The following is a 12120-nucleotide window of genomic DNA, read 5'->3' on the forward strand; positions in this document are numbered from 1 at the left end:
AAGGAGGGCCTTTTTCTGCTGCAAAGGGAGGTTTAGTAGCAGCAAAACTTAGGGTCTTCTGTGTTATCCAGTGTCTCTATCTCTACCATTTTTTCCAAGTCAGTAGACTGATTTTTATCTTAAAATATATAAAAGGCCATAAATTCAACTGACCTTGTAATTCAGCAATGATCAGGATAAAAAACTAGAGTATGGGTTTTGGCTATTTGAACCCTAAACATGAAAGAGAAGATTGCTCTGAACTCTTACACAGAGCATCAGTAAAGTGAGCATTCAGCTTTTTGCAGCCCTGGTTTCTTGACTAGAGATTATCCTTCCAATTAGATATTACAGAGTATCGAATTGTCTCATCTGTCCATTCTATGTCTGCTAGATTTATTTAACTCTTAGTTTAGAATACAGGTAAAGGGAGAAACAGTAGCTCAGCAGTACCCAGAAGGTCTCTTGCTTTTTGATCACATAGGCCAAGTTATCCTTTTATACCTGTCTTTTTTTTTTTTTTTTAATTGCCTTTGACCTCATTGTTGGTCTGTTTTTCAAACTTCCTTCAAACTTAGCCTCAGATTTTCCCGCCAGGATGGAGCTGAGAAGATAGTGTTAGACTCTGCTTATAATTTTATGGATTTCTGTTGCATGTGTTCTGGGAACCTTGTTATTACCTTTACCACATATGGGTGGGGATCTGTGGCCTTAAAGTGGATAGATGAGAGAGGGAATAAGAAGGGAATCTATAATGGCATCCACTAAAGAAATATTGGGAGAGTTATTGAGAGTCTGCTGTCAAAGAACAGTGCAAAGGACATGATCATCTCAAGGACTATGGGATAGAGTTGTGCTTTATACAGTATTAGACAACTTAGAGAAAGACAAGCTTATGTCCTAAATTGTCACAGCTTGACATGGAATGAAAAGCAGGGACTTGCTATGATTACGCTTTCCTACCTGTGTTACTGCAATGCCTTCTAACTGCTCTCCCCACTTCTATCCATGCCCACCTACAGTTTATTCTCAATATATCTGCCAGAGTGGTTTTTTAAAAGTATAAGTTAGATCATGTTACTCCTGTGCTTAAGACCTTCCAGTGGTTCGCATGTCCCTCAAAGTAAAAGCCTAAGCTCTTACAAAGGCTTACAAGGTTTTATGATGTGGCTTCTTGTCACCCCATGACCTCTTCTGCTGTCCCTTTTTCTCAGTCACCTGCAGTTACACTGGCTTCCTTGCTTTTATTCAAACATATCAGGTACGTTCCTGCCTTAAAGTTTTCTGAGCTTGAATACTGTGCCTGGTTAACTTTGTTACTTTCTTTAGGTCTTCTCTCAAATCTTCTCAGTGAGATACACCCTGACTTCTGTTTTTAATTCTGCCTCTTCCCCTCCCCTCACCAACTCAAAACTGGATGCTCCCATAGGACATCTGCCTCTGGAAACTGAATGTACCTGCCAAGACATTGGTTTCTTTGTAATCTTTGCTGCTTTGGATAATGGGTTTTCTTTTTCTTTTTTTTCTTTTTGGCTGCTTTGGGTCTTCGTTGCTCCACCCAGGCTTTCTCTAGTTGTGTCAAGCAGGGGCTACTCTTCGTTGCAGTGTGCGGGCTTCTCATTGCAGTGGCTTCTCTTGTTGTGGAACACGGGCTCTAGGCACATGGGCTTCAGTAGTTATGGTGTGCGGGCTTCAGTAGTTGTGGCTCGCAGGTTCTGGAGCGCAGGCTCAGTAGTAGTGGCATATGGACTTAGTTGCTCTGTGGCATGTGAGATCTTCCTAGACCAGGGATTGAACCCGTGTCCCCTGCATTGACAGGCAGATTCTTAACCACTGTACCACGAGGGAAGTCCCTGGTTTTCTTTTCTAAGTCTGGGGTGAATGGACCCCAGGTCATGAGCCTGTACTGTAGTCATAAGGAGGCTGAGAAGTCAAGTATCCATCATTTTCCAGTTGTATAATAGAAGACAGCTCTGTCTCAATGTTAGGGTTTTTCTCAAACATAGAAGGGGAGTTACAATGCAGGACAGCTAAGGAAAAGAAAATCACAATTTTCTCTAACACTGCCACTCTCTTCTTCTGGGATTTTTCTTGGGATTAGGTTGGAGTTCTTCCACCTCCTCCCCATATCTCTTAAGTACTCTTTTATACATCTTGCTAGATTTTCTTTTGAGTTCTGTCTGGCATGTGTCCTTTGTGTTGAGGTTTTTCTTCCCACTGCTAGTATTTTTTGTCATTTAAATGAGTAACATAAAATTTAGCATTTTAAACATTTTTAAGTGTACAGGTCAGTGGCATTAAGTACATTCACAGTGTTGTGCAACCTTCATCAGTATTCAACTCCAGAACTTTTTCCTCATCCCAAACAGAAACTCTGTACACCTTAAGCAGTAACTCTTCATTCCCCCTTTCTCCCAGTCCCTGGTAACCTCTGTTCTACTGTCTGTCTGTATATAAGTGGAATCATTCAATATTTGTCCTTTTGTGTCTATCTTATTTCACTTAGCATAGTGTTTTCAAAGCTCATTCATGTTGTAACATGTATCGAATTTTCATTCCTTTGAAAGATTGAATAATATTCCATTATATATAATATATATATATATCACATTTCATTATTCCATTCAGCCATAGATGGACATTTTGACTATTTTTCATTTGCAAAATTCCTAGTTATTTTGCATATCCATTGGCTCTTGTTTTATTTATGTTTGCTTTTTATTTCATACTTTTTTTTAAAAATGGAAGTTACTTATTTCTCTAAGCATTGTAAATATTTAAAAATGTTTATCAGACTTATAAAATCCTGAGAACCATTTTCATTTTATTTTTAAGATTTTGGACATCTTAGAATTTTGGTTTTCAGAAGTGGGAGATTTTGTTTTCCCCTTCCTTTTCTCCCCCTGAGCACATCTGTCTAGTACTTGTGTAGTTACCTCTACCTGCTTCCAAGGCCCCAGTGTAGAACCAAGTCCTACAATAGCATTTTAGATCTCCTTCCTCACAGTGACGTTGGACTTTTGGCAGATCCTGACCTTTGGCTGAGGGAAGGAGGGGACTGCTTCAGTCTCCAATCTATTTAGCCCTAGAGGTTTCTAAAAGCCGTGGTTTTAAGTGAGGTTCAGTAGCAGTTTTTGCTGTGCTTCATGTTGGCCTTCTTTCAGGGAGCTTCAAGTAGTGAATCAGGCCTTCATCCTCTTCTCACTTGGAGCACTTTTCATCCCTGTTCTCCCTCTACATCTAAGTTCCTAGATGTCACTAGTAGCTTTTGACTCCAGAGCCTAGAAGTGCTGTGATCTCACCCTAGTTCACTGCTCTGTTTTTTTCTGTTCTGTTGCTGCTCTACTGAGGTGTTAAGTTTATTTTGGAGTTCTGAAATATATTTGGTTTTCTATTTTGTATTTTCTCCGCTGGGTATTGGGAGGTTAGGAAGTACGTCGAAGCATGAACTTATAGAGCTATTTGGACAAGAAGTCTTTGTGAAATATATTTTTAAAGTACAATATGAAATCTAACATTGTTGTTGACATTGTTTATTTTAGATATGCTTTGGCAGTTTGTAAGTAATGAAAATTAAAAGATTAAGTAAGAGTGAACAATAGCTGCCATTTATTAAATATCCTGTACGCTGGGCTTTGTAATTGACATTTTACACCCATTACATCACACTTGGGAATTCCAGATTAGAAGATGGGATTATCCGTTTACTTCACATGAGGTGGGCAAGGCTTTGAGAGTTAAATACGTATGCCAACACATGGCAAGGAAGTAGGGAAAGTAGGAATTGAGGCCAAGTTGTCTTACCCTAATGATCATGCTCTCAGCTACACTTCTGTGCAATATACATTGAATTAAAGGATCGTCTCTTCTCAGTACCAAATTTCATTTCTAAAAAACTCTTGTTTTTTTCAAGGTAACAGTAGTGTTGTTTTTTTTTTAAATTGCACACATGTCTATAAACCTAATAAATAGGTTTTCTATATATTTTTTTATACAGCAGGTTCTTATTAGTCATCAGTTTTATACACATCAGTGTATACATATCAATCCCAATTGCCCAGTTCATCACACACACCCCCACCCCTCTGCGGCTTTCCCCCCTTGGTGTCCATACGTTTGTTCTCTACATTTGTGTCTCAATTTCTGCCCTGCAAACTGGTTCATCTGTACCATTTTTCTAGGTTCCACATATATGCGTTAATATATGATATTTGTTTTTCTCTTTCCAACTTACTTCACTCTGTATGACAGTCTCTAGTTCCATCCACGTCTCAACAAATGACCCAATTTCGTTCTTTTTATGGCTGAGTAATATCCCATTATATATATGTACCACATCTTCTTTATCCATTCGTCTGTTGATGGGCATTTAGGTTGCTCCCATGACCTGGCTATTGTAAATAGTGCTGCAATGAACATTGGGGTGCATGTATCTTTTTGAATTGTGGTTTTCCCTGGGTATATACCCAGTAGTGGGATGGCTGGATCATATGGTAATTCTATTTTTAGTTTTTTAAGGAACCTCCATACCGTTCTCCATAGTGGCTGTATCAGTTTACATTCCCACCAACAGTGGAAGAGAGTTCCCTTTTCTCCACACCCTCTCCAGCATTTGTTGTTTGTAGATTTTCTGATGAAGCCCATTCTAACTGGTGTGAGGTGATACCTCATTGTAGTTTTGATTTGCATTTCTCTAATAATTAGTGATGTTGAGCAGCTTTTCATGTGCTTCTTGGCCATCTGTATGTCTTCTTTGGAGAAATGTCTATTTAGGTCTTCTGCCTATTTTTGGATTGGGTTGTTTGTTTTTTTAATATTGAGCTGCATGAGCTAAAGTTTATATACTTTGGAGATTAATCCTTTGTCCGTTGATTCGTTTGCAAATATTTTCTCCCATTCTGAGGGTTGTCTTTTCGTCTTGTTTATGGTTTCCTTTGCTGTGCAAAAGCTTTTAAGTTTCATTAGGTCCCATTTGCTTATTTTTATTTTTATGTCCATTACTCTAGGAGGTGGATCAAAAAAGATCTTGCTGTGATTTATGTCAAAGAGTGTTCTGCCTATGTTTTTCACTAAGAGTTTTATAGTGTCCAGTCTTACATTTAGGTCTCTAATCCATTTTGAGTTTATTTTTGTGTATGGTGTTAGGGACTGTTCTAATTTCATGCTTTTACATGTAGCTGTCCAGTTTTCCCAGCACCACTTATTGAAGAGACTGTCTTTTCTCCGTTGTATATCCTTGCCTCCTTTGTCATAGATTAGTTGACCATATGTGCGTGGGTTTACCTCTGGGCTTTCTGTCTTGTTCCATTGATCTCTGTTTTTGTGCCAGTACCATATTGTCTTGATTACTATAGCTTTGTAGTATAGTCTGAAGTCAGGGAGTCTGATTCCTCCAGCTCCATTTTTTTCCCTCAAGGCTACTTTGGCTATTCGGGGTCTTTTGTGTCTCCATACAAATTTTAAGATTTTTTGTTCTAGTTCTGTAAAAAATGCCATTGGTAATTTGATAGGGATTGCATTGAATCTGTAGATTGCTTTGGGTAGTATAGTCATTTTCACAATATTGATTCTTCTAATCCAAGAACATGGTATATCTCTCCATCTGTTGGTATCATCTTTATTTCTTTCATCAGTGTCTTATAGTTTTCTGCATACAGGTCTTTTGTCTCCCTAGGTAGGTTTATTCCTAAGTATTTTATTCTTTTTATTGCAGTGGTAAATGGGAGTGTTTCCTTAATTTCTCTTTCAGATTTTTCATCATTAGTGTATAGGAATGCAAGAGAGTTCTGTGAATTAATTTTGTATCCTGCAACTTTACCAGATTCATTGATTAGATCTAGTAGTTTTCTGGTGGCATCTTTAGGATTGTCTATGTATAGTATCATGTCATCTGCAAACAGTGACAGTTTTACTTCTTCTTTTCCAATTTGTATTCCTTTTTCTTCTCTGATTGCCGAGGCTAGGACTTCCAAAACTATGTTGAATAATAGCGGTGAGAGTGGACATCCTTGCTTTGTTCCTTATCTTAGAGGAAATGCTTTCAGTTTTTCACTATTGAGAATGATGTTTGCTGTGGGTTTGTCATATATGGCCTTTATTATGTTGAGGTAGGTTCCCTCTATGCCCACTTTCTGGAGAGTTTGTATCATAAAAGGGTGTTGAATTTTGTCAAAAGCTTTTTCTGCATCTATTGAGATGATCATATGGTTTTTATTCTTCAATTTGTTAATATGGTGTATCACATTGATTGATTTGCATATATTGAAGAATCCTTGCATCCCTGGGATAAATCCCACTTGATCATGGGGTATGATCCTTTTAATGTGTTGTTGGCTTCTATTTGCTAGTATTTTGTTGAGGAGTTTTACATCTATATTCATCAGTGATATTGGTCTGTAATTTTCTTTTTTTGTAGTATCTTTGTCTGGTTTTGGTATCAGGGTGATGGTGGCCTCATAGAATGAGTTTGGGAGTGTTCCTTCCTCCGCAATTTTTTGGAAGAGTTTGAGAAGGATGGGTTTTAGCTCTTCTCTAAATGTTTGATAGAATTCACCTGTGAAGCCATCTGGTCCTGGACTTTTGTTTGTTGGAAGATTTTTAATCACAGTTTCAATTTCATTACTTGTGATTGGCCTGTTCATATTTTCTGTGTCTTCCTGGTTCAATCTTGGAAGGTTATACCTTTCTAAGAATTTGTCCATTTCTTCCAGGTTGTCCATTTTATTGGCATACAGTTGCTTGTAGTAGTCTCTTAGGATGCTTTGTATTTCTGTGGTGTCTGTTGTAACTTCTCCTTTTTCATTTCGAATTTTATTGATTTGAGTCCTCTCCCTCTTTTTCTTGATGAGTCTTGCTAATGGTTTATCAATGTTGTTTATCTTCTCAAAGAACCAGTTTTTAGTTTTATTGATCTTTGCTATTGTTTTCTTTGTTTCTATTTCATTTATTTCTGCTCTGATCTTTATGATTTCTTTCCTTCTGCTAAGTTTGGGTTTTGTTTGTTCTTCTTTCTCTAGTTCCTTTAGGTGTAAGGTTAGATTATTTATTTGAGATTTTTCTTGTTTCTTTTTTTAAAATTTATTAATTAATTTATTTTTATTTTTGGCTCTGTTGGGTCTTTCTTTGTGAGGGCTTTCTCTAGTTGCGGCAAGCAGGGGCCACTCTTCATCGCGGTGCGTGGGCCTCTCACTATCGCAGCCTCCTCTGTTCCAGAGCACAGGCTCCAGATGAGCAGGCTCAGTAGTTGTGGCTTACGGGCCTAGTTGCTGCAGAGCAGCAGTGGGATCTTCCCAGACCAGGGCTCGAACCCGTGTGCCCCGCATTGGCAGGCAGATTCTCAACCACTGCTCCACCAGGGAAACCCTTTTATTGTTTCTTTTGAGGTAGGCTTGTATAGTTATAAACTTCCCTCTTAGAACTGCTTTTGCTGCACCCATAGGTTTTGGATTGTCGTGTTTTCATTGTCATCTGTCTCTAGGTATTTTTTGATGTCCTCTTTGATTTCTTCAGTGATCTCTTGGTTATTTAGTAACATAGTGTTTAGCCTCCATGTGTTTGTGATTTTATGTTTTTTCCCCTGTAGTTCATTTCTTTTTTTCTTTTTTTTTTTTTTTTTTTGCGGTACGCAGGCCTCTCACTGTTGTGGCCTCTCCCGCTGCGGAGCATAGGCTCCGGATGCACAGGCTCAGCGGCCATGGCTCATGGGCCCAGCCGCTCCGTGGCATGTGGGATCCTCCCAGACCGGGGCACGAACCCGTGTCCCCTGCATCGGCAGACGGACTCTCAACCACTGTGCCACAAGGGAAGCCCCCTGTAGTTCATTTCTAATCTCATAACGTTGTGGTCAGAAAAGATGCTTGATATGATTTCAGTGTTTTTAAATTTACTGAGGCTTGATTTGTGACCCAAGATGTGATCTGTCCTGGGGAATGTTCTGTGCGCTCTTGAGAAAAAAGTGTAATCTGCTGTTTTTGGATGGAATGTCCTATAAATATCAATTAAATCCATCTGGTCTATTGTGTCATTTAAAGCTCCTGTTTCCTTGTTTAATTTCATTTTGGATGATCTGTCCATTGGTGTAAGTGAGGTGTTAAAGTCCCCCACTATTACTGTGTTACTGTCTATTTTCTCTTTTATAGCTGTTAGCAGTTGCCTTATGTATTGAGGTGCTCCTATGTTGGGTGCATATATATTTATAATTGTTATATCTTCTTCTTGGATTGATCCCTTGATCATTATGTAGTGTCCTTCCTTGTCTCTTGTAACATTCTTTATTTTAAAGTCTACTTTATCTGATATGAGTATTGCTACTCCAGCTTTCTTTTGATTTCCATTTGATGGAATATCTTTTTCCATCCCCTCACTTTCAGTCTGTATGTGTCCCTAGGTCTGAAGTGGGTCTCTGGTAGACAGCATATATATAGGTCTTGTTTTTGTATCCATTCAGCAAGCCTGTGTCTTTTGGTTGGAGCATTTAATCCATTCACGTTTAAGGTAATTATCAGTATGTATGTTCCTGTGACCATTTTGTTAATTGTTTTGGGTTTGTTTTTGTCGGTCCTTTTCTTCTCTTGTGTTTCCTACTTAGAGAAGTTCCTTTAGTATTTATTGTAGAGCTGGTTTGGTGGTGCTGAATTCTCTTAGCTTTTGCTCTTCTGTAAAGCTTTTGATTTCTCCATCGAATCTTAATGAGATCCTTGCAGGGTAGAGTAATCTTGGTTGTAGGTTCTTCCCTTTCATCACTTTAAGTATATCATGCCACTTCCTTCTGGCTTGTAGAGTTTCTGCTGAGAAATCAGCTGTTAACCTTATGGGAGTTCCCTTGTATGTTATTTGTCATTTTTCCCTTATTGCTTTTAATAATTTTTCTTTGTCTTTAATTTTTGCCAATTTGATTAATATGTGTCTTGGCGTGTTTCTCCTTGGGTTTATCCTGTGTGGGACTCACTGCACTTCCTGGACTTGGGTGGCTATTTCCTTTCCCATGTTAGGGAAGTTTTTGACTATAATCTCTTCAAATATTTTCTCGGGTCCTTTCTCTCTCTCTTCTCCTTCTGGGACCCCTATAATGCGAATGTTGTTGTGTTTAATGTTGTCCCAGAGGTCTCTTAGGCTGTCTTCATTTCCTTTCATTCTTTTTTTCTTTATTCTGTTGTGCAGCAGTGAATTCCACCATTCTGTCTTCCAGGTCACTTATCTATTATTCTGCCTCAGTTATTCTGCTATTGATTCCTTCTAGTGTAGTTTTCATTTCAGTTATTGTATTTTTTGTCTCTGTTTGTTTTTTCCTTAATTCTTCTAGGTCTTTGTTAAATACTTCTCGCATCTTCTCGATCTTTGCCTCCATCGTTTTTCCGAGGTCCTGGATCATCTTCACTATCATTATTCTGAATTCTTTTTCTGGATGGTTGCCTATCTCCACTTCATTTAGTTGTTTTCTGGGGTTTTATCTTGTTCCTTCCTCTGGTACATAGCCCTCTGCCTTTTCATCTTGTCTATGTTTCTGTGAATGTGGTTTTTGTTCCACAGGCTGCCGGATTGTAATTCTTCTTGCTTCTGCTGTCTGCCCTCTGGTGGATGAGGCTATCTAAGAGGCTTGTGCAAGCTTCCTGATGGGAGGGACTGGTGGTGGGTAGAGCTGGGTGTTGCTCTGGTGGGCAGAGCTCAGTAAAACTTTAATCCGCTTGACTGCTGATGGGTGGGGCTGGATTCCCTCCCTGTTGGCTGTTTGGCCTGAGGCAACCCAACACTGGAGCCAACCTGGGCTCTTTGGTGGGGCTAATGGCAGACTCTGGGAGGGCTCACACCAAGGAGTACTTCCCAGAACTTCTGCTGCCAGTTATCTTGTCCCCCCAGTGAGCCACAGACACCCCCCGCCTCTGCAGGAGACCCTCCAACACTAGCAGGTAGGTGTGGTTCAGTCTCCCGTGGATTCACTGCTCCTTACCCTGGGTGTCGATGCGCACACTACTTTGTGTGTGCCCTCCAAGAGTGGAGTCTCTGTTTCCCCCAGTCCTGTTGAAGTCCTACAGTCAAATCCCACTAGCCTTCAAAGTCTGATTCTCTAGGAATTCCTCCTCCTGTTGCCGGACCCCCAGGTTGGGAAGCCTGACGTGGGGCTCAGAACCTTCACTCCAGTGGGTGGACTTCTGTGGTATAAGTGTTCTCCAGTCTGTGAGTCACCCACCCAGCAGTTATGGGATTTGATTTTGCTGTGATTGCGCCCCTCCTACCATCTCATTGTGGCTTCTCCTTTGTCTTTGGATGTGGGGTATCTTTTTTTGGTGAGTTCCAGTGTCTTCCTGTCGATGATTGTCCAGCAGCTAATTGTGATTCTGGTGTTCTCACAAGAGGGAGTGAGAGCACATCCTTCTACTCCGCCATCTTGGTTCAGGCCTCTAACAAACTCTTTACTCTGCATGAATCCAGAATTTCTTTGGATATTTGCTTATTAATTCACTTTATTTGGTTATTTTTCTTAGTGTTCTGACTACATTCTACTTGGTCTGTGGAACAGTGTATTTATAAATAACACTGTATCTGAATTTTAAGAATTTTCATAATACTGATTATATATTATAGACTAAGAAAAATACGTCAGTATTAGTATAGACTTGGGTTAGTATAAATTGAGGTTGAGGTAAGTACAAAGTTTTAGAACTTTAAAATAGGAACAATGTAATTTTCCCATAGATCTCAATGATTAAAGTATCTGGAGACCCAGTAGATGAAACTTTCAAGAAGTTTTATTCCAGTTTATCCTATACAGCATTTCTGCATTAATGTTACTAAAACACAACACTCTTACAGCATCTCCCATGTCTCTCTATTTCCATAGTGTCAAGTTTAAATCTCAGCCTTGCACTGAAAATTCACCTTATAAATTTGATGAATATGGATAGTGCTCTGGTATCATTCCAAGATGATTTTTTTTATCTGCTGGAATAAATCACACAAAATAAAAAAGAAAGCCAAATAGTATAATCAAGTACCATATATTCATTGATGCTCCATATTAATACACTGTCACCTTTGAACACAGTGGTGGTTTGTCAGCTGTGTAGAGAAATGATACTTAATGCTAATTTGTGAAATGAATTTTCCCTTGTTACTTCCAAGTGGATGATGTTCTCTTTGGCTAACAAATTGTAGTATAGGTTCCATCCACCTCAGCATATCAGTATATAATATCTTTGGTCCCAGAAAATATTTCATTCACTCTCAAAAGTGGCATAGACATTATACAAATATTATCAAATCATGCCCTTACTTTGAACAACCTTTCAGTATCGTCTCATTCATTCTTAATGCCCTGTGGTGACCTAAATGGGAAGGAAATCCAAAAAGAGGGGATATATGTATATGTATAGGTGATTCACTTTGCTGTACAGTGGAAACTAACACGACTTTGTAAAGCAACTATGCTCCAATAAAAATTAATTTAAAAAAAAGGTCTGGTATCTTTAGTATCATTTGGAAAGGCCCTGTGAGAGCTGGCCTCAGTCATACCAGTCTTCTTTAAGTTCTTAGATATGTGAAATTCTTTACCATCTCGGTGACGTCTTGTATATTGTTTCCTCTGCAGGTGACACCACACCTCTCCCTCACAGCAAACTTTTCTGTCGTGACCTTTTTGCATCTTTTGGGCATTGTCATTTCTTCAGAGAAGACTTCACTGATCTTCTCTTCTTTAGTCGTGTCTCCCAGCTAAAATCTCTGATAGTACAATTTGGTTTCTTTCTTAGATGCATCGTTCTCATATCTGTTGTGATTATTTGTCTAATTCCCTATCCACAATAAGAGCTCTCTGAAGATAGGGACCCTGTCCATTTTTGTTCACTGATAAATCCTTGGCAGTTAGCACAGGGACTAGCACCATAATGGATGTTGCTTACAAGGTAGTTGGAGAGAAACCTAGTACCTTTCTGTTTCCAGGATCAGAGCTCCTCTACCAGACCCAGAATTCCTCAGTGGACAAGTTGAGGAAACTTGTTTACATTAATTCAGTTCACTTATATTATTGCAGTATATTACTGCTGTATTCAATTAGATATACCTCTCTTTATATTTACATGAATTTAAATTTGATTTACATGTGTTGAAAAGGTCAGTAGACAGTATTCTGGTATTTTATCAAAGATA

General features: G+C 38.9%; 1 protein-coding gene across 5 annotated transcripts in view; it reads left to right on the forward strand.

Moving 5' to 3' along the window:
• The window catches only part of DOCK3 (dedicator of cytokinesis 3), a 422568-nt gene that overhangs the window by 113112 nt on the left and 297336 nt on the right, over window positions 1-12120 (forward strand). The gene's annotated exons all lie outside the window — the stretch shown is intronic.

The sequence above is a fragment of the Mesoplodon densirostris genome, chromosome 10 (genome assembly GCF_025265405.1).
Source record: "Mesoplodon densirostris isolate mMesDen1 chromosome 10, mMesDen1 primary haplotype, whole genome shotgun sequence".
Classification (NCBI taxonomy): Eukaryota; Metazoa; Chordata; class Mammalia; order Artiodactyla; family Ziphiidae; genus Mesoplodon; species Mesoplodon densirostris.